This window comes from Anarrhichthys ocellatus, unplaced genomic scaffold (genome assembly GCF_004355925.1).
Source record: "Anarrhichthys ocellatus isolate YVR2014 unplaced genomic scaffold, GSC_Weel_1.0 scaffold25, whole genome shotgun sequence".
NCBI classification, from domain to species: domain Eukaryota; kingdom Metazoa; phylum Chordata; class Actinopteri; order Perciformes; family Anarhichadidae; genus Anarrhichthys; species Anarrhichthys ocellatus.
In genome coordinates this window covers 6,349,624-6,372,619 of record NW_022280055.1, presented here as the reverse complement: position 1 = coordinate 6,372,619, position 22,996 = coordinate 6,349,624, and the positions used below count along the sequence as shown (strand labels likewise).

Sequence of the window (22,996 nt, the reverse complement as noted above, 5' to 3'; positions counted from 1 at the left end):
CATGGTTTGTACTTTTGTGTATTTACAAAAAAGTTAGTGTATTTCCCAAGATAGAGGAAATTCAATTAGAGTTATAATAGGCCACAACTGACAAATATCAGCATTGTTCATTACTCTGATATTGTTATTTATTAATTGATAAACACGTCTGACAATAGTGAAACATGTGTATTACAGTTATCTATGGTCCAAGGCAGATGTGGCCAAACCTTTTGGATTGTGATGCCTATACAAGAAAAATAAAAGTACACAAGCCAAACGATAGTTACACTGCAAGAACGTGTTCTTATTCTATCAAAATAACTACACAATACTACTTACGAGTTTAACGTTTGACATTACTGTAGTTTGGGTGCTCACATATTATAAAAAGTATTTCTGCATCTAACACTCTTAAATCTATAAGTTTAGCCGAGTTGGTTTTTAAACTAGGATGTTCAACGTACATACAGTGCAATTTATTAGAAGCCATATTCTAGTGAATCTTAAAAATGCACCGCTGTCCATTTAAAAACCACCACCAAAAGTCCAAACCACAACCCAGAGATGTCAAATTCCAATGATGTAAAACAGAGAAAGAGATTCTCACATTGCAGAAGCTGGAACCAGAAAAAAAAAAAAAAAACAGCTTGCTGTTTTTGGCTTATTATAGTTTTCTATTGTTTAACTAATCAATAATCAACTCATCATTTCAACTCAAAGCTAAATCCACTATTTCCACTCTATGTGGCTGTTGACACTGAGATAACTGGTAGATATTTCATTCTGTAGTCCTAGATATACTACCACACTGAGAAATTAAAAACTGAAATATGTTAATGATGAGCAGTTAAGGATTCCAGAGGTATTACTTAAAACAAGGCCTGTACAAGCATCGTCGTCATCATCAATCCAAATTAAGAACATCTGGTGAACCAAATGGTCTTGTATGCCGTTTCAGAAGTACATTTTTTTTCCCCAGGGCTGCCTCAAGTGAGAAAAGCTGACCAGATTTAACTCAACTGTTGGTCAATTTAGGTTACGGCTGGTCTGTTTGTTGACTCTGCCAGAGGTTTTGGGCAGTTAGCCGCCAATCACTGGAAGGACCAACGCTGCCTTCATGTGTGTGTCCAAGGCTCCCATTTACCAGCTGTCAAGTAGCAATCATGAAGCCACTGTGTTGGGCCTCTGAGTCACAGACACGCAGCAGGTCAAGAGGAAGCAGCAGCTCTTGAATGGCAGCAGAGCCCTTTGCTCACTTTGAACCAGCGTTCTGTTGATGTACGTTTTCAGATCGATAAAGCACGATCCAGAAGCTTGTATGTACGACTTAAAAAGGAACATTCACGTTCAACTTCTACAGCGTCAACTTGCATTTAAAGTGTTTCCAGTGCGGCGTGGGAGCAGAGTGCTTCAGTTAAAATGGTGGTTTAATAATGCATATTGAGATGCAGCAAGGCCGGTGGTAAAGCTACCGAGGAGCTCTGCTTTCACTGATCACAGCGACGCTGCACTTGTGCGGGACGAGCTCCTGAGTCTGTCCACAACAAGGAGTCATACGGTGACTCATTGACATGTGGCGCAGTGAACCTGCTGGCTGCTACTAAAAACAACCGAATACCAGCTGAGTTTTTAAGTGGAAGAGAGCGCTGTGCGAGCAGCCCGTGAGCTACGCTCACCGGGTACAAAACCCTCCGAGCCCGTTTCAGGTTTATTAACTGAGCGCCTGGTCACTGCCCCGCTTAGAACAACACAACTGCTCGTTGTTGTTGTTTTTTGTTACGTGAAAACCGATCTGATACCAGTGAGGGTCGGGAACACATGGGCTGCAGCGGGGCAGTGGGCTAAAATAAGGTTCCGAAACAGATTTTCCGCCAGGAGTTTCTGTGGGCCGCTCAGCGGCCCTGGCCAGCTGCGCGGCACCGGATTCCTCCGCTCCATGATTCACGAACAGCAGTGTATTTGTCGCTTTCGGAGCCACGGTTACAGCCCCGCGTACCACTTCTGCTGCCGTCGGCCTCATTAAGGGCTGCTTAAGCTCGGGGATTCATTTGGGTTATCTTTAGCTTGGCATCGAACCCGTCCAAATCAGGATCTGACAGAAGTCATCAGTTGAAGCTTTAGCACGGTAGTAAGTATTTAAATCACGTCAGCAGTTATGCACCAATGAAGTTGGAGGAATTGAGCAGTCATCTTGATAAAGAGAGTTTGTTGTGGTTATAATTATGTCTCATATTATTTAATCCAATTAAAGGCTATAATCTGTCAGATTCAGGGGGAAATGGTTCAGCATATTGACTATTGAAAGATGATGATTTGTTTTGTTATAGCAGCTGGTATATTATATTTATTTGAAGTCAATGTAAACCATCAAAGGTTCTAAATGTGATCCGTGTACTTCATTTCACACTATGAACAGGTTAAACTGTGTCATTAATCCGCAATTCACATGCATGTCGATTCGTATGGACACCCCCCCGTACACTAAAGGTCGACCATTACCTGGTTTGTAGCCTGGTGTCTCAAACAGCCTTCTATACCTTGTCCTTGAGATAACAAAGCTGCATAGAAAACCCCATGAATACCAGACATAACTCCCATGTCAATCCCAATGTACAGCCCTACCTTCAAGAGGAAGTCTCTCACTCACACACACACACACACACACACACACTTATTTCTCCGTGGTGCAACAATGCAGCCAAGCAAACAGAGCATGCCATCTGCCTCAAAGATCACACCCAATATTTCCTGCAAAACAAAACAAATTTTTTTAAAAGAGATTTATAATTGATTTTGAACCTGTATTCATCTGCAACAATTGACATTTAGTCAAGTGTAATTTATGAAGCAAAAATGCCAAAAATAGATGATATTTCCAGGCTCTCAAGTGTGAGAATTGGTTGCTTGCATTAGAGTAAAGTGAAGCTGATTGGGTTTCGATTTGTTGGACAAAACAAGAGATTTGATTAAGTCGGGTTCTAGGACATCGTGATGAACATTCTTCACTCTTCTAATGTTATATAGACGGTTAATGAATGATTAATCTAGGAAATAATCAGCTGATAATCTATAAAAAAAACATTTGTTGCAACCCTTATATGTATACTTTGGAAACGTCATACATTTGCTAAATGATTAAATCAACCATCTAGTTTGACACTAAATCACTTTTGAGATGGTTTATAAAAAGGTAAAATCTTCATTGACGTGCCTTATTTCCCCATTTCGACTTATACAGCTTTCTGCTGTTCAAGTAGCTCCAAGTGCCTTGCTCAAAGGCCCCTCCACTTCAACTAAAAAGCATTTCTCATCCACTTCCAACTCCTCAGACTCAGCTGGCCCCCGGGATTCAAACCGGTGACCTTCCGGCCCGCTGCAGCCGGAGCTTTTTGTGGGGCAGCGTCGTCTCTCAGCACTCACCGCGAGGCGATTGAACACACAGAGAGCGCGCCTGCACTCAGGCGCTTAGCGATGACACGCCAAGTATGCAACGGCCAAATCTTCACCCTTTATTGCCTTACGAAATGCACTTACTGTATGTCATCATGCTCTTTGAAGAGCACAGACAGCGGGACATTAACAGCACTTCTGTCTTTGGTCAGCTCATTCCATCAGTTCACTCCACCGCTCAGGGCGTTATCGGGGGTATTACACACAGGAACAAAAAAATAAAAAGAGGCCTCTATGAAGCAGTTTAACCACAACCTCCGACAAGTCCTTATTACAGAAGCTGCATCAGGTTTGGGTTTAGGCCAAAATAGGGCAATGAGTACTTAAATCTGATAAACAAATCTATAAAAAGGTCAGATATTAAGGTAAACAGACTTTTCTAATCCATCTGAAGGAATTTCTGCTTTTATTGAAAACAACGCTTCCAGATTTCTGCAGAGTGGGTCCTAACATGACATGGTTCACTCAGATTAAGGCCTCACAACCAGCACAAATCCACACCATGTTGTGCTGAGAACACACGCATTGGTGGTGGAGAAGCAGCCATCGATGCATCCCCGCTGCAGTGTGTGTTCACTGGACGTCCCGTGTGCTCGGCCGAGGAGCAAAAACCCTCCGCCGGAAATGCTTCCCGCAGCTGTTAGGAGTATCATTCTCCACCTTGAGGCCAACCAAAAGACAAATAGCAGCCAAGTCACGTGACTCCTCTGCTGGCTGAGATGCCATGCGGTCTTATTCCAGCCCTCTCAAAACATTCGAGCCACGCTGGTCTCCCTCGGTGTGTGCAGGCCCTTTTCACCTACATCGGGGTAATTGACTCGTCATGCAACTCTGTTTAATATCATCACAAGTTGTCTGAGCCTTGTGCTACCGAAGACAGTAAATGTGGCTCTGAAAGCATTTCTACTCTGCAACCCTTCTAGTGTTGTTCTTAGTTAAACGTTTAATAAATGTATCAAAATACTTTAATTCCCTTCGTCTTGAATAAGGTTGTAATAGTTTGTATCTGAAATGTGTTGTGGTCCAAACAATGCAAACGCTAGAGGAGATTACAAGGGCTGTGGAATTTGTCTCCTAAAACCAAGTATGGCCTGCACAGTGAGATCTGGAGGCCAGATATGTCAGCACCTGCCTGAGAACTTGTTGAGTCACTGGCACTGATCAACAACCCCAGTTTGCACAATATAGCAGTGGAAGATATACTTGTTGCCAATATCAGTGAACTTTAAGATGCTCAATCGATCAATCATCCGTGTTCTATCGGGCAGGATGGGCACGTTTTATGGCTGCATGCGTGGCCCTCTTTTCCAACACACCCACTGTTGCCCCATGCCTGGAGGTGCCGTGGGTGTGTGTGTGTGTGCAGGCAGTGATCGGCCATGCTAATGCAGCCTTCAGAGGACGGGGGACGGGGGGGACAACGACAACACAGAGCTGATTTTCCGTAGACTGGCACCGACAGGTGTGCCTTGGAGGGTGCCAGCGCCGGACTGGCCCGATACGCTGTGCAGACAGCAGCCAAACTACACACACACACACACACACACACACACACAACAGGACCAAAGGCAGCACATGCCCCTCAGGAATACCACAGCAGAACAGCTCTGTTATGACATCTCTAACCAGGAGCGGAGGCAGGCCGCTGGGTTTGCGAGGCCAAAGGGCGCCATGGAAGAGAGGGAGAGAGGAAAAGGGTGAGGGGGAGCGGCGTGGACTTAGCTAACCCAGGGATATCCCTGAACTAAGCTCTCCGCTTCCCTCTTTAAATTGAAGAGAAGTCTCCATGGATCAGTGACTGAGAACAGGGAAACTATCAGAAACATTTCAGACAAAGGGAGACTTTGGGAGACTGGGAGGAAGTGCAAAAGCCCCCGTCCTCTTTAGTCGATTCCACTTTTACAAGCTCTTACCCAACATGCACCTCTCTTCGCATTGGATCTGGTTAGTTCCATAAACCAGCCTCTGCATACATTTGTTTTTCTAATCTTTGCACACTGCGGATGTGAGGATGAAGGCCCCACAAGCTGTACTTGTGCATATGTTTTCAGTGTGCCGTTGTGCAATCTACAGTGGAGGGGGGTGTTATGGGAAGTAAGGTTTGTTTTCTTCCCCCCGGAGCTCAGGTGGTTATATCCGAGATGCGAACGGTTGCAAAACACACGGCGAATACAGGGTCTTCATTTAACGGACCGCTGCTGATGCAAGAATTTCATTGGAGACCCACACACAGGCAGTTGCCATTGGCAAAGCTACACTGAACCACAACAAACAAAGGCTTTTCAGCTGGGGTGGACCGCGCTGTCCACCACGCCCTGACAATATGTTTTCAGAGTGAGACAGCGAGGGAGTACGAGAGCCTGAGGCCCACGCCGTTACTGATAGGACACCGGATCAAAGCCCTCTGCCCATCGTTTGAGAGTACAAAACAAAAACACAAAAAAAACCTGATGGGAGATGAAAGACCGTCAGCAGACTGTAGGAGAAATGATGAAGGACAGAGCAGTCCCTGTATGGCATTTACAGACGGCACAGAATGAGACGAGCTCTCTGTCCTCATGTCTGCTGCGAGGGAGAAGTTGTAGGAAGGGGGGGGCAGAACCTGCAGGATAAGCAGGGGAAGAGATAAGACGGCAGCCTGCAACGTCCATCGTACGGAAAACAAGCAGGTCAGCTGACAATCTGCTTACTCACATGACATCCGACACCAAGGATGCATCGCAAAACTATTCTAGTAAACGCTCGTCCACGTTGATTTACTCAGCGTTCTGATCAGCTCACTGTGGCTAATGTTAACAATATTACACATCCTCCTGGACTAGTATCTCAGTACACTGCATATTCGTTATGTTCTTAATACTATAAACCCTTGCACACCCCATAGAATATATCCTTGCACATTTCTGCCTAGCTCATTTCCTTGTATGTGAAAATAAAACCGGATTCTCATTCAGAAAGCAGTAACTGCTTCTCAAAAAACTAAAATCATGTGTCCGCCCCTATAGGAAGCTTTCATTTTAGCAGGCTGGTGTGTTTCAAAAGACAAGCTGCACAAAAACCAGGGACGCTAACCCCCTCCGCAACCTCCCCCAAACCAATATGCAGGTTCAGGATGTCATGTACGGTCTGGAAACGCTCCGGTGGAGATCAGTGCAGCCAGTGTCTAGTCAAGTATTTATTTCAGAGCGGAGAAAAGACAGAGAGACTGTAATAAAGATTAAAGGGAGGCAATAAGGGGACCACACCAAACCAGGCCAAAGCCCGTGCAGTGACAGGTACACCAATGAGGTTTAAGACATCTTCCCTCATCTTATCAGGCTCTCAATTCAAAATGCACATCCTGTCACATGGCACGGAAAGGAGACACGAGAAAAGAAATGTGTTGACCAGTTGCTGCTCTTCTGCATGTCTCACCACCAACAAAGGGTCCTGTTAAGTGTGAACTGCTTAACAAGGTCAGATTGTATCTTTCAAAGAAACTTGCAAACTATGGAGTGCGCTGCTTTACTTCCTGCATTTTTATTTTTATTATGGCACAAGGCAGTTGGCCTCTGCGCTCCCAAAAAAAGTAAATTGAAGCATGGGAGGTCAAATGTGAAAATGCAAACTGAGGTGCTTCTCAGGGCAATGCACTATGGGAGGAAGTGTTTGTGTCGCACACGCATATCCTGCTGCAGAGGCTACGGCGTGCACGACTCCGTGGAGCAGGGCGGCCGAAGATAACCGCTGAACCGTCTTCCTGTGACTTCCTTCGCCGTCACTCATGGGGTTACACTGCTGACACGTTGCAGTAGTAAAAAGGCCGGTAGATTTGTAGATGTAAGAGAAAGCCAACAAGCCATCGGAGGGGATGCTTGTAATTACACTTAATATTTGATTGCTTGTTTGTTTGAACGGTCTAGGAAAAGTCACGGACGGCCAATTAAAAACAGCCTTTCAAGTCCCAGTGAAACGAAAGTTAGCGCGCCTTTAGAATCTATTAAGGTTTCAAATGTTGGATGACTCATCCGGCAAAATAATCCAATCAAATGAGACTTTGGGGCGACTAGTTAGACACACCGGTCGTATAAAACACTGCTTGTGGATCGTATTAGCTAACAGAGCGATGTGGACTGATAAGAAAAGATGTGTCATAAGGGAAATTTTGCCGATTGTTTCCCTTTCATCTCCACCTCGTCCTCCTATTGATCCAACCACAGGTGAAGGAGGTGAGTGGAGCCAACAGTCCTCTGTAGCTCTTTATAAGCCCGCCCACTTTTTCCAGGGGTCCAGTCAAATGCGAAGGATTTTTTATTTTATTTTAATCCTCAGTACGCCACTCAAACTTCCATCTCACTGTGACTTTAACTGATGTGGAACAATGCGACACCGCAGCTTTTAGTGATAAACTATGATGAGGAGTGAACATTAACTTTTAGTAGCGGGGATGTTAACAATTAACCGTTCACCGACAATAAGAAGAAATATTCAAAATGTAAAATTGGGGGCTGACCAAAACTCAGATTAGGGACTTTAAAACCTCTATATTTTAAAGTTATTGAATAATAAACTAATCAAAAAGGTAAAAAATGGTAATTGTAAAGCAAAAAGATGACGTGAAAACGTACAGGAAGTAAACAGGTTTTGTGCATGTTAATATAAAGCTGCTGTGAATAAAGGACAAAGTAGTCCTACTGGTCTGCTGCTTCTATTGACCAACAAATCAGAATCAAAGGGTGGAAATGAATGCTTGAAGCACAACACTGATCCCACTAACAATGCCCGAGTGTCTCCAGAGCTGCACCGCTGTCTTTCCAAACATGCCCGTTTAACACACCAGCGGCTCTGGTTCCAATTAGAAACCGGTGGTGGAGCTCCACTATACTCCTTTAATTGACGGTTGCGCTACTATCCTATTTCATAGCCGAGTTTCTGCAAAGGAGAACTCGAAAAGCACTTCATTAGCATGAAACGCTGCTCTTTAATTATTCCACCGCGTTGGAGCTTGATTTACAAGTGCCAACTACACAAGATGTCTATTTTGAGTTCACTTATTTGGCCGAACAATTCGCCCATCTGTGCACCTCGGTGATGCGAGGGTTAATGTCTCCAAAACTTAAGCAAATTAATAAAGATATTAGCATTTCAACTCAGTAATTCTTCATTTCTAAACACCGTTGACATGGAAGACTTTCTGCACTTGTTGATCTCTTTTTCTTGTATTCATCACTGAAACTAACGGTTCTTGCTAACAAGCTTCAATCAGTATGTGAGGCCCGACGACAGAAGACCACCAGAGTGGGAAACCAAATTCCACGCACACAGCGTTGAAATAACCAACTGCCCGACAGCATCGCATGGGTAAAGCAGCCTGCAGCGGCAGAACGGTGCAGCGTGGCAAAGTTCAAGGAGTTTAAAAGCCTAAAACCAAAATGTGAGCATTTTACACAGTGAAGCTAGAGTTACTACTAGGGATCTGTACATTGTAGGCTACAAAGGCCCCGACAAATCGGGCAACGGCAGTGAGAGTGCACGCAAATTATCACCCAAGTATCTTGAAAGTTGAGCGCGGTCCAGGGCCACAGCCCTTCAAAAGGACCGGGTGGGTTTTTGTTATGCAAACTGGGATTAAAATGACCACATCAGCGTCATTTACATCCTTTCAGTTGTTGGAGCATCTCAAACGGTCGTATAATGAAAAGAGCCTCTAGATCTAAATACACCGGAATGTCTAAAGCGGGACTGTCACAAATAGTTCACTCATAAAAGCACTATTTACACATCTAGGGATTATACAAAGGTCACTTTTAAATGCTTTAGAAACAGGAGGTCATAAAAATCTTCATTTCAGTAAATATTTTGCAGCCAAATCAAACTGTCCACAGGATATTCAACCTTTGTTTCCTTATGATGGGTTTAATACATGACTTCCTTCTTTACAGGGCTTGAACAAAGGCAATAAAGTAGTGCATGAATATGAGATATGAGTTTACAGATAATAATCCCTCCTCTGCACTGTTACGGTTGGTTTGGGGCTTTTTGCCAGTTACACCTACAGTCTGTGGGCATATCTCGCCGTTACACTTGTCTTTCTGATTATTCACATTTTAGTTTGTACGTCCTCTCACGTTTGGGAGAATGCTGCAACGCACAGCGCATCGAGTATAAACGCCTCCGTTCATGCTCGCACGAGTATAAACAACTTAAGAAATGCCATCAGTGACAACAAACAAGAGGCACTAAGAGCTCAGGAGCAACACTAATGTGTCCAGCAACTCAGGTGGAAACTTTCAGCGGCACTTAGAAATGGCCTGGGACAATAGGAACATCACTGCTCCATTTAATACATCTTCATTGTCTGACACTTTTTTTTTTTAATGCAAACGGACACAGAATCATTGGTTGTGTTCTGAGTTATGGGACTACTCATTCTTTGCCTGATTGAGATCAATTTTATCGATTGATCCTTTACTTCGTATAAGTAAAGTGTTAAGTAACATAACAGCCACATTAAAAAGATCCACTAATCAAAAAGGGGCAGCTCAGGTTCAAATTGGAGAATCATCACCAAACTACTTTATCTTTATGGAGCTTTTTAGCCTCATTCAGCCACAGTGTTTCGATTTCGCAGCCCACAAATGCACCGTATGGTTCAGTTTCACCCCTCACCTCCTCAACCCTGTTGTCACAGCAGCAGCAGCAGCAGGCTGATGTTTTCAGTCAACAAGCTGTAATAAACCAAACGTAGACTACCTGCCCAGCACAGACGAGCATGCACAGACTAAGTTAGAGACCAGCTGGTCAAGAAGGCCTAGGATGTAACAACTAAAGCTCAAAGGTGAGGTAAGCCTGGACTATAAAAGGTGGTCAGAAACACAACTCTGAATGATGATTTTCTTCAACAAAGCTTATGCAGCGTCCTGTGGATGTGCAAACAGGCAATTATGAAGTCACAACTTGTCAAGGCTGTGGAATTGTCAGCTCGCTGAGGGCTTCTTCTGCCTTCAAGTGGCCAAAAACAAAGAACAAAAATAAATTCCTAATCATGCACAACTACACAGTGCAACAGATAAGCAAACTTCAAATGATGAGTTATCATGGTTGCGGACGAAAAGAAATGCACTCTGCAAAATGACCGAGCGCCGAGCAGGCGACAGCTAGAGGTGCAGTGGACTGTGCAGCGTCAGCCCCGATGGGTGCAGTTTAACCCCTGAACCGGAGAGGACCACGAGCAGCATGTGTAATGGAGGACTCCATTTAAAGCGGAGAAGTCGGGAGAGCTCGACAGGGGGAGGGGGTTTCAATGAGAGCCTCTCTTCCTGACAGCCACACACACACACACACACACACACACACACACTAGAGTGGGGGAGGGTTAAAAACACCAAAACCTCTTCCTGAGTCTGCAGCAATGGGCATAATGTGATGGATCCTTCCCTAACCACCTACTTCATTCCCATTTGGCATTGTAGGTCCGTCTTACCTCGACACTGCTCTGCAGCCTCTCTGAGAAAGAGAATGTGTTCCGACACACACAAAGGTAAGCCAATATCGTTTCCTGGGCTAAACTGACTCAAACAACAAGCATTTGTGCTCCATCCAAACACACTCACATGTAGTAATTATCCTTCCCCTTGGGAAAAAGGAAAAAAGAGAAAACTACACACCCCCACCCCTTTGCTCTGATTGGTGATAAGTTGTTGCGCAAACCACAAATGATAAATCAGGAAACAAGTTTCTCAAGAAAGAAGATTCGAGTATTGGCACGGACCTCGCGAACGACAAGCCACAACCCCGGCTTGTTGTAAAAGTTCTTTAAACACAAGTGTTAGTACTGCTTGTTTATTGTACAAAAGCAAGCACATCGAGGGAGCCCAATTCGATCTCCGACTGTCAACAAGCATCGAGGCAACTTAGGCAACACGCTCTAGAGAGTTTAGATCTATGATCTGTTTGCCCTCGCTTTTAGTCGTGTTGATTTAGCCAATTAGCATATGCCGAATGACATCCAAACAAAGCAATTAACGGGCCTGTACGTGTGACGGATCCTCACCAAAAATCCTGATTTAACACTTATCATACAGGCTGCGAGCATTCGCTGCGTAGTCTCCAAAGAGTGGCAAAGAAGCGAGGCCTCCTAGCAACATATTTGCCCTGCTACAGGCACACATGGTTTCAGTTAGGGGTCTGCACCTATAAACAGTTGGCCACGGCAGCTTATTGGTCAGGAAGTGCAATGTTGACTGCAAGTCAAGACAGGCACAAGCTGCTAATGAACGATATACACTCCAAACGCTCTGGCTGCGACGACAGCGCGGCTTAGATTGGAGGTGTTTAGAGGCCGACGGAGAAGCGATTCGGAGCTCTTTAGCGTTTGCGAATAAACTCGAAGCGTAACGGAAAAGCCAGCCAACGTGCGCTGAGAATGGGGATTAAAGTGAGAAAGCCTGGATTATTTAAAAAAAGCACAGTCAGGTATAGAGTTGTTCGTTACCAGTATCGCAAATGGTGTTTCGAGGTGCAATTCACATTCCTTAGCTGCCAGGTTTAGAATAAAAACAGTAATTGGACAGAGGTCGATCACCTGCCAAAACAACATGTTGAATCTTTTGACTGGTGGCTGATGTAAATATGAAGACCTTGATGACACAGCGTGGAGAAACAGATTCTCAACACACCCAAAGGGGGTTCTCTCCAAGGAGACCACCAGAATGGCCCAAACGCTACCATGAATTGAAAGATAGATTTTATTATAACACAATGCGATTCCAAAAAAAACAAAAAAAAATCCTGTCACCATACGGTAGTATTTGTGTTACGTTTGGTTGCAATCAGCATGGCTAAATAGAATTTAGACTGCATGAAAATAACCGAAAAGTAGATGCAAAGCCAGGAAAAATATCTCAAAGATTACCTGTCTCTTGCCTTACAAACAAACACTTATAAATGTTTGTTTCCCTGTCCATCTGGGTGGCTTCACCAGAATAAATCGAACAGGAAAGAAAAGTCTAAATCATGACTGGTTAACTTTAACAAACAACAACAACTGAGCTGTCATTTTGGCTGTCAAAGGCTCAGGACCCCCCCCCCCTTAGAAGTTTCCATCACAACTACCAGGAACATCTGATCCAGGAGGTACAATGTGATAAAGTTATTGAGACAGGTGAGGTGACTCACTAAAAAACAACCAGACACACACAGTGGTGAGTTTCGTGTGTCTCCATTAGTTGCACTCGGCCACAGTTGTGCAACCAGTGAGCTCTGCTTGCATCGTCTTATTATGAAAACGACAGGAAGCCTACAGTGAAGCACACATGGGCTTAACGTAGCCGACATGTACGATACATTCAGTGACGCACAACTTTACAGAACTGGCAACGTTAGCTCAACGTTGCTGAAGTTATGAGAACGTTTCCACGTTACGCAAAAAAATAGTGTTATAGCATAGGGGTAAGAGATAATAATCGAGGTGTAACGGCTTCATTTTGAGGCTTGTTGGAGATACAAAAGTATCCGTATCTGAGGTTAAGTGAAGCAACAGTTTTCTGATTTAACGTTTCCATCCACAACGTTTCAGAGGGTAGCTCAATGGAAAAAAAGAGGCTAACATGGGCTACAAAACATGTAGCGTCAGCCAGCGTAATGCTAAAGCACAAAAACACCCATACACTCCATTTACAGATATTCACGTTAAAGCGGACTTCGGAGGAAAGTTACCCAACGTGTTTTAAACTGAAGACAGTGATTTAACAACTCCGCCGAGACGGCAAACAGCCTCCAAACACTTCCAAGTGAGCTAACGCAAACCTAGCTAGCTGCTGGCTGTAGACAAAAAACTTTTTCCACATCTGAAAACTTTTTTTCCACTCAGTTTTCTTTCAAACTGAATGTGACGGCGTATAAAAGCGCGTACCGCACGAGCTGCTCAAATGCTTCCTTTTCATTTTTATTTCACAGTACCGCAAGTAATAACGGCATTCTTCCGGCTGTTTGCTAACTGGCCAAAGTGTCGTTAACTTACTGGAACGTACCTTTCCGTCTCCGCTCCCTGGGCCGCCTTCTAACACCCGAGACCGCCGCCGGACCTCCGGAGGGCCGCGGAGCTGGGAGAGGATGAGCCGAGAGGAGTCCAGCTACTACCAGGGATACGAAGAGCCAACTGCACCGAGGCCCCGGGCCTTGAGTGTCCTCGCAATAGCGTTTAGGGGAGGGATACCGAGCCTCAGCTCTCCGCCGTTTGACAGAGACTCGGGAACAACTTTTTGACAGCTCCTCTTCTTCAGCCCCCCCCTCCCCTCGACAGCCCTTCACTTTTCTCTTTTTCCTCACTTCCAGCAGATACGAATCAAAATACTGTCACAGAATATGGCGGCTGCATATGGAAGCTACTATCGCGAGAGGAAGAGCTGGGTTTTTTTCTTCTTCTCCTTCTTCTTCTTTTTTCTTTTTTAAGTTTCACAAAGTTGTGCAGAGGGAGGAGAGAGTTGAGATTGCATGAAATGAGCTGAGCACCCTGCAGCTGCAGAAGATGCTAGAAAATGAGAAACTAAACAAGACTCAGATCATTTTTTAAGGTTTGTGGAATGAAAAACTATGCAAGAGGTGTGATAGCTGTCTGCTTCTTTATTGATCCAGCTGAAGGGCTGATCCAGTGGTATGACATGTGAGCAAAATGAGGATTCCCCACCTGAATCAATAAATTCCCACCTTATTACATTCTTATAGCTGGAACTGTTGTTCACATTGACATGCATTCAAATGCTGAGTGTAGGCAGGAAATTAACGAGAAAATGTGTCTCCCTCCCTGAAATACCTGTAAGAAAGCAGCTTCCTGTTATCACTTATTGACACCTCGCAGATAAGCTACATTTTGACCAAATGCAATTCGAGTGTCGGGGTATGAACACTTCCCCACCCAAAAGGAAGCAACGCATTTCATACTCGAGTGTGAAATACAAAGTTGTCTCATTTACAGCAGCCTATTGGCGCTCCGTCCGTGGGACATTTTGACCAACCGTCACAGAGCTCCTGCCTTTGCTGTCCTTTTTATCTGTAGGATGCTGACAAAGGAGATCGGTCGGTAAAGCATGAACATGAAATGTGGTCTCTAAAGTTCAGTCTGTCGTGTTCTCTGACTCGTCTGTTATGAGGCAGTTAAGACGACGCTGCGGCCTCCAGAGGCCTGAAAACACATCATGCTCAAACAAGACTTAAACTAACTGTGTGTATGACTGCATGTCCTCCTGTCTGCATTGAAACTATTTAACCGGATAGTACTTGCTGCGGTGCTTTCTGCAGTGCACGAGTGCTGTAGTCCAAGTGTTGGAAGGCGAGACTAAAAGGGTGAGTGTTCGAAATCTGGCAAGCGAAGACCAATCACCATGTGTTCCCTCATCAGAGAAGCATAAACACACTTTGCTCGACCACTTAGGCAGAGGAAGGGCTGTCAGGTAGCAATTGAAAGTGCATCAGCGCAGAGTGTGTTTCTACAATTCCATCATTGTATGTTTTGTTTTTTTCAGTTTTTAGTATTCACTTGTATAATTAGCAGCGTGGCTCTATTAGCATAGCGATGTCTCTCAGTCCAACACTTTGCTACAACAGCTGTTGGATGAGTTGCCATGAAATTTTGCACAGACATTCATGTTTCCCAGAGGATGAATCTTAACCCTAAAGTGGGTTTTTTTGGGGGGCGGGTCCTCAGTGACAGTGAACTGTATGCGGTGCTTTGCTGCACGGATGCGCGGTGGGTCAAGCGCAGGCGAGGCTGCGCCGAAAGTTCAAATTAGTTTGAACTTTGAACCCGAGCTGCGCCGACCTTTGTGGGTGCAGCCAATCGGCGTTGACCACAGCTACCAAAATATGGACAAAATAAATTTCAGAATTTCCAGAATTGTACAACAAATTGTCCTCATATGGAGACCAGACCAAAAATATTAGCGATCTACTGATGGCAACTTTGAGGACTTTGAGTTATTGGATTTTTTTCTTGTAAAATATCCCAAAATCAAGCATTAACTTTCAAAATCCATCTGGAATTTGATTTATGTTTTAATGTTTCTCACATATTACAATTAAAATACACTTTGTAGCAGTTCGGCAACAAATTTAAAGTGGGAATGAGATCAGAATTAGAGTTGAAGCGCCATCATTGTTATAAGACTAAAAGCCCTACAACGGTGAAATGTTTGTTGGACCATAAAAGTATGTTTTTGGTAATAAATTGCTGTGCCTCCAGAGTTCTGGGGTTGGTATCGGTTGAGGGGTTTTGCTGTCACATCAAAAAAGGTCGAGACTTTTTCTGCCTACCAAGGAATCACCATGTCGTCCAAGAAGAACCGTCCAGTTTCCTCTTGCAACGTTGCACCCACTTTTTAATATTCGACACAAACTGTTTTAATCATCAACAGGGGACCCATTTCTTTTTTTTCTTTTAGGACATAATTGACCTGCTTCTTGCTCCGCAGTGAGAAAACACACACTTGTGGGAACTCTTCTGAAAAAAAAAAGGGACGGTGCATTTGTTCTTCACTGACCTGGGTGGGAAAACATATGGCGTCTCGTGTGTCGGCGTAATGCAGTGACTCACACACAGAACCGTGGCCCCCCTGCTATCTCGCACAGACCCTGACCCCTTTGGCCCTCTGGGTTTGAAGCCCCGGAGGGAGCTGAAATCCCCTTCAGTGCGAGCGGCGAACTGACACAGTGGCACAGTGCAGCCTCTTATGCTCTGTGACCAGAGTATTCATCGCTTTGCACAATGCCTCACACTTTGTGCTGTGCTAGGGGTGTGTGTGTGGGGGGGGGATTATGTGTCAGGCCTGTGAATCAGCAAAAAACAACAAAAAAGCCAGGGGAATCAAAATTCTCAAGAATTTCCAGTGACTGAACCTTGTGAATGTTTTTGCATTTCTCCAGTTTTGCTGTCATTTCACAAGATGCCCAACAAGTGGAAGTGGACATTTCCCCCGTGTGCATGCCACACATAGACACAAGATTACAAGAATGACATCGCGCAGCAGACAAATCAGACATTAAAAAGAATAAAAACTAAAAACCTGCTGTTGCGCTCCAGTGCTGCAACAGGCCCTCACTCCTCAGATAGAAGTGCCGGGCCACCCACATTCTTGGCATGGAAAGAGGCCCGTTTCTCACGGTCTGAGGACAGCTTGTCATGGGTCAGCAGTTTAGATTTAGCTCTGCAGCTTGGTCCTCCGGTCATTATTTCCCTCTTAAAGCAAACTTTAACTGTGCTCGTCCGCATGGCCACACGCACCCAGTGCTAACAAGCTCGACACAGTGTTGTGAAGGGACGGGGGGGCAGAGAGCACGGAGTTACAAAAGTGACATATGAAAGCATGGACTTTCTTTTCACACTGACTCGGCTGTAACCATCCTTTCCCCAGGAGGATTAAAAAATCCCAAAACTATGAATAATTCAATAAGTACACCATCAAAATTAAAGTGTATGAAAAATATTTAAAAAATATCCAATGTTAGACTTGTAAATGTTGATATATTTATAGTATAGGTTATTATATATACAGTAGAAGCTAGTGTACCCTAAAAGAAACATATAACATTTTCTAATGAAATATATTAAAAAAAAATTTAAATCATCTTAAACTTTTGAATATTTCCTTTTCATGTATTTTTTGATAAAAGATATTTTTATGTGTTTGATTTTTAAATGTTTTTAACTCTGGTAAAGTCGAAATAAAGTTCATCCATGCTGCGTTACTGTTCACTCAGTGGAGGGAGCAGTTTCCTGTGCACATCTTATTTATGTTATATAGCTTTAAATTATATCATCAAGTCTATTGTTTCATTTGATATTAGAGATTTCGTCAGATAAGAAGCAGAGAGACCCACTCATTCCTCAAGCCTTCTGATTAAGATTTGTATCTTCAATTGTATCAAATGCTGCACTCAAATCTGATGATGCTCACATAGAAAGTTCTATGGATATAATAAAGCGTGCTAAGAACTGTCATGGTTATCTCGTGGCTATTTATCATAGATCCAGGAAAAGAGTTTATTACTGAGAGGCAATTGAAATGTCAAGGTCTGTGGAGTGTAAGCATGGAGCTGCGGTTGGAGGCTGCTCTGAGGGCCGACTGGGAGTGAGTGGTGTGATGGCGGAGCTCCAGACACCAATCACCTACCCTTAAGGTCAAACTGACACTCCGCGGATGGGCCCGGCACTTTCCCGCTTAGAGCTGCAGCGGATAGAAAGGACGCGTGGAGCTGCAGCTCAGCAATGTGTTGTAGCAGAAGCAAAAATGGCAACCGTGTATGTTGATGATGTTAGAGAGTGTGGATCGGGGCTTGAGGAAGTTTAGAATGGAGGTGGTTTTCGATGTTCGACAGAACGATTTTATCTTCATTTTCACCATTATTATGGAAACTTATGAACTTTCTTCAGCAACCATTTAATAGAATGCCACTGAATTTGCTACGGACATTCATGCTCTCCAGAGGATGCATCCTAGACTTCTCCTCTAGCGTCGCCACAAACGAGGTTGGCGTTTGTGCGTTTTAGTGACATTTGATGAATTTCAGTGAAATGTGGTTGAGACGTTCATGCTCCCCTCAGGACTTTCGCTCATCGTCAGAACTTTGGTGATCCTCTGACTAGTATGTTCTGCTGCGTCCGGCTTGCATTAGATTGGGACATACTACTTCGTCATCATATTGCGCCCTGAAGTTTGACCCTCTTGCTCACACGTTGGATGCGCAGGGATATACTGTATGTGGGTCAGATTAGTCAGAAAACTGTGCTGGCTAAAATGCAACTGGGTGCAGTAGAAGATCCTGTTTGTTTTTCGCATACTGCATTTGACATAGAACTTACAATTTTTTTTGTTTCTGAGGTACTGAGTAGTATGGTAGTATGGGTATTAGAACGCGCAGGTCTAAAAGGGCCGCTCACGTCAGCAAAACATGACAGGAAACGAGGAAAGTCGGATGGCAAAAGAATCTAACAGAGAAAGAGAGAAAGGGATGAAGCTGAAGAATGAGAAAGAGAAGTAAGCTTTTTCCTCTTACGAGGTCGTGACACGGTAAACGCGCCCCCGTTTGAAGGCAGCGAGAGTCCACCGGGGAAAATATGGTAGATAATGTGGTAAATGTTTAACTTTAGTGCAGTTATTTAGATCTGAGGCTCTTGAACTAGGACACAAAAGCCATTTGTAATCGGCTTGACATTCATTCTCCTTTTTTTTTGGGAGGGTAAAAAGTCAGCCCCCTTTTCTTTCCATCAGTTTAACAAAAAGGCTAACAGTGATCTCCCAGTGACTGTACACAATGACTGATTTATTTTACTTTCCAGGACAATAAGTGCACCATTCTACTCATCCAGATTCTATAGTTTGGCACAAACACCGACTCCACCACACAATTGAGTCTGGGGAGGAGGAGGAGGAGGAGCCAAAGACATCAGTCTAACAGTCTAACATCCCACGCCAAGAGTCAGAAGTGGCGACTGGTACTGTATTACTGTAAACATGCAATGTACCCAAAATAACCCATTTTCAAATCTTTACAAATGCAAAAAAAAGTCAGTAGTTTCTGTTTGAATAACATTCATTAAATCCCAGAAAATAATAAGAGCTTCATTATGAAACATGATAGAGGAAGTTCTTTTATCTTAAATCTTAAATGTTAATAGTAAGTATGTTAACAGTAAATCTTTAATGTTAATAGTAAGTATGGATGTATCCATTTTGTTGTCATGGTGGTATCCGTCTGTCTGATGCCTACTTACACTACAGGTTCCCCCTGTTCACTGGAATGCGTAGCTTCTCAGTGTGGACGGGCAGTAACTGTCCTTTAGTTCAGGGATCAGAAACTACTGCGCTAATGTGCGTATACTTTCCAACTTACCTCTTCTTCTGCCAACAAAATCCAATAAAAAGACCCAAACTAGCAAATGTATCTCCTAACAATTAATGTGCATGTATTAAAGGCTGATATATCGTCTTCCTCTGAGCCATACTTCTCCATTTTTGTACAAAAACTATAACAAACACATCAGTGAGCCACACTGTTGCACTGGGTGACATGTTCCTTCCTTTCCATTTACACACACTGTAGTTTACTGTAGCTAAATCCCACATACTCTGTCCTACCATCACAAATGCTCACTGGAGTGCCGAACTTGGATGAATCCGCCGGTGAAAATAGTCCCCCAATAAATGCACTATTTCCTCCTGTTTGAGTATAATTAGCTAAAAACCACAGAGCCCAACTGTCTTAGGAAATTACTGAGCCTTTAAAAAACATGAATCAAGTATTTAATAACTTGTTTTTTTTTCCAAGATTTCCATTATTGCAGTAACACATTGTTTCAGGGGATTTGTTGACAATAAGAAGAATGGAGAATACAGCCAGGCGGATGTTTTAAAGGTGAACTTGGGCCCTTTCTCCATCAGTTATGGTGCATGCTCTTCTTTCTAGTATTTGAGTGGACTAACCCTTTAAAGTTAAAGCATGTTTCGTTGGAATGATGTTGATTTGAAGCCATATTACACCAGGTTGTATCATGTCATGGGTTGTGTAAGTTGCATGTACCTGCATGCCGGAGTGCTTAAATGGAGTTATGAATAAAAACAGCCAAACTAAAATCATGCCATTAATTCAAATTAGACCAAAGCGTTTTCTCTCCAGGACAAATGGAAACCTCAGAACGTGTTGAGAGCCATTTATCTTGCACAGTGCTAGTATGACAAACTGTGAAGTGCAGAGACACCCTGGTCCCTGTCTGCTGGGGATTGTCCAGCATGACGCGGCTGCTTGTCAGGGTGAGGGCTAAGGTCTAAGGTCTGGGGGTGCTTGTTCCTCGGGAGCCCGACTAGGAAATGGGATCATCTGCGTTAACACGTTCTGCTGAGCTCCCTCCAAGTCAATAAATATTCCCTCAAGTGGCGGCAGCAACGCTGCGGGCCGAGGCCCCGTCGATCCGCGAGCTCTGCCAGAACTCACGAGGCCGGCGCCAAGTCTCAGCTTGCCCGCACTGGTTTCACTTGTGAAAACCGCCAGCCCCATAAAGAGGACTGAATGTAGCGCTCACTTGAGTTGACGCATCCTGTGGAATGTCTTGATGGTGGATATAAGTGCTCGAATCCGCCAGACACATGGCACTCCTGTGTAATGAGTGTGTGTGTAACCTTTAGACACCAATGGGATCAGTATAGCAGGGTGCACGCGGTGTTTAAGTCTCTGAGAATGTACAGCTATGTGCAGGCTCTGCTGTTACATGTTGCGTGTCTTGATATCTTTGTCATATGTCCCATCTTGCGTCTCTGTTTTGTGCATCTGAAGGAGCATTTGGTTCTGAAGTTTAGCACTTTAAAGGGTAACTTCAACCCTACTTTCCCATGTTGTTGTTTTTTATCTAAGTGACTACAGGGGACAGCAGTTTCATTTAACAAGAGCTCGAACTGCAATGCAACTCTTCACCGTCAATGCACATACATATTTGGCCGGTTTCGAATGTGTGGTTGCGAAGCGAGATTTCAGAACGAGACTTCCCCGAGCGAACGCGGACCGGATGGAGCGAAAGGCAAAGAAAAAGGTTGTATTTCTCCGTGGGGCCCTTTCCATAATGTTGTCAGACATTATGGAAATGGCATGTATGTAATAACAATCTGAGCCCGTCAGTGGCAAAACCAAGCGTTCTTTTAATGGACGTACAATGGCGGTGAGGAATGGCCATGAGCGATTATTTTGCCGCCCGTGAAGCGTCCGCCATCTGCAGCGCTCTCCTTCAACACACTTTGTGACAGTCTGTGAGAAGCACTACATAAATACATTTTACTGACTTACTTACTTAATACTGGACCAATTCCAAAAACAGTTGTTAGCCTTTATGTGCTTTAACCAAAATAAGACTAAATGTTCCCTTTAATGGACTACCTACCTCTAGTAGTGTGTTGTATTTGTATTCCAATCCCTTTAACGGAACCCGTAACTGTAACGGAGGACTAAATTTTACATTTTGTACAAAAGAATACAGAAAACCTTCCCATTTACCTCTTGGGATATTTAGCCAAATACATTGAGTTAGGTTTATGCTCCCAGCATTGAAAAGAAAAATCAGCAGCAACAAGTTTTAAAAATGTCCTGGCTACTCTGGATAATTATTTGATGAGGTCTGGCTCTGGTTACTAATAGAGAGTAACGGGGATGCAGTAAGACATAGCCCTTTCATGTTTAGATGATGTATTCTTAATGTCACTTTTCAATGCTGTGACCATCACAAACTAAATTCCATTTGCCCCTTCGGAACTGCTCCAAACAAGCTAATAAGTTGATCTTTAGTGGAAAATACAACATGTAAAAAACTAAACAAACATGCAGTGGTCCTTTGAAAGTACAAGATGACTTTCTGAAAGTAGTTTTGTGAATCAGCCTTTTAAAGAGGACTGTGCTGTATTGACTCAGATTCAGTCACCCTTGGGTGACATCAAGTGGTGAACCGGATCAGCAACACACGAGCTGTAGTAGAAAGTGATTGAGACAAAAAAAAAAGGTTGTTTTTTTTATTATAATAGAGGATATAAAATAAATATACATGACTTTTTTTTCTCATTTAACAGTGAAATTTGGACAAGTTTGCTAAAAGCGGCTAAATAAACGTTTTCTATTTTTATTTTCCTGCGCTGAGCTATTGCTGCCTTATCTATAAATGCTATGAAAAGACAATACATTTAGGCCAGTGTGTATATTTCAAACGTGTGCACAGACACGCACACGCACATGCAATACTATCAAAATGAGGCAGTGTGAGCTGAGAGCACTACACACACTTAAGAGCATTGTAACTTTCATAGCACTGCCAGAAACTTAGTGTCTGAACCAAGACATAAAAAAACAAACATTAAATACTTCTGTTTATTTACCACTAAATATTTGAGCAACAACAGTGCATTAAAAAGACAGTTATTGTATCTCAATGAGAAATTCTCTAAAATGCGTTTTCTTTATGTACAGCATTTCAAAACATACTTGCGCGTCGGTGGTGTGAGGAACTGGAATAAAACACGGATAATTAGCTGCTAGCTTTCCACATTGCGTAGATAACAATATGCTACATAGTAATGAGGAGAGAAGAGGACATTAGATCGACCCAAAGAGCTGACAGGGGGAGGGCCTGACAATATACAAACACAAAATAAAAATAAAACCTGAACAGATTCCCACGACATCTTCAGAAGGCAAACGACTACAAAAAAAAAGCAAAGAAAAAAAGGCACCATCCACACGAATAAGAACGTGTATCATTATCATTCCTGCAAAAAGAAAAAAGCAGTGAGACACCGTGGAACATCTGCCGACGACACCAGAAGCAGGCGGGCGATCCCAAAACAGCGGCGTCACCTTCATTCTACTGTACATTGAGGCGGCATTAACACATTCAGTAACGAGACACGACTCCGTGTCAGCGCTTAGAGAGGAAAGAAGAAGAAATACGGTCTAGTGACGCCTGCTTTGTCGGGCAGAGGTCCCTTTTCTATAGCTACTATAGTTAAGGCAGAGGACAGTTAAGAAAACACATGTATTATCCATAGATGCATGGAAATAA

At 43.6% G+C, this 22,996-nt stretch overlaps 1 protein-coding gene across 6 annotated transcripts in view; it reads right to left on the bottom strand.

The window, feature by feature from the left end:
• tab2 (TGF-beta activated kinase 1 (MAP3K7) binding protein 2) overlaps window positions 1-13,826 on the bottom strand; it is a 32,341-nt gene extending 18,515 nt beyond the window's left edge. For 4 of the 6 annotated variants that reach the window (XM_031861529.1, XM_031861533.1, XM_031861534.1 and 1 more), the window contains exon 1: window positions 13,443-13,826. The gene's annotated coding sequence lies outside the window, so the exon portion shown is untranslated. Of the gene's footprint in view, window positions 1-13,432 lie in introns of all 6 variants that reach the window. The other 2 variants (XM_031861530.1, XM_031861532.1) reach the window with 1 other exon arrangement.
• Between the last annotated feature and the right edge of the window lie 9,170 nt (window positions 13,827-22,996).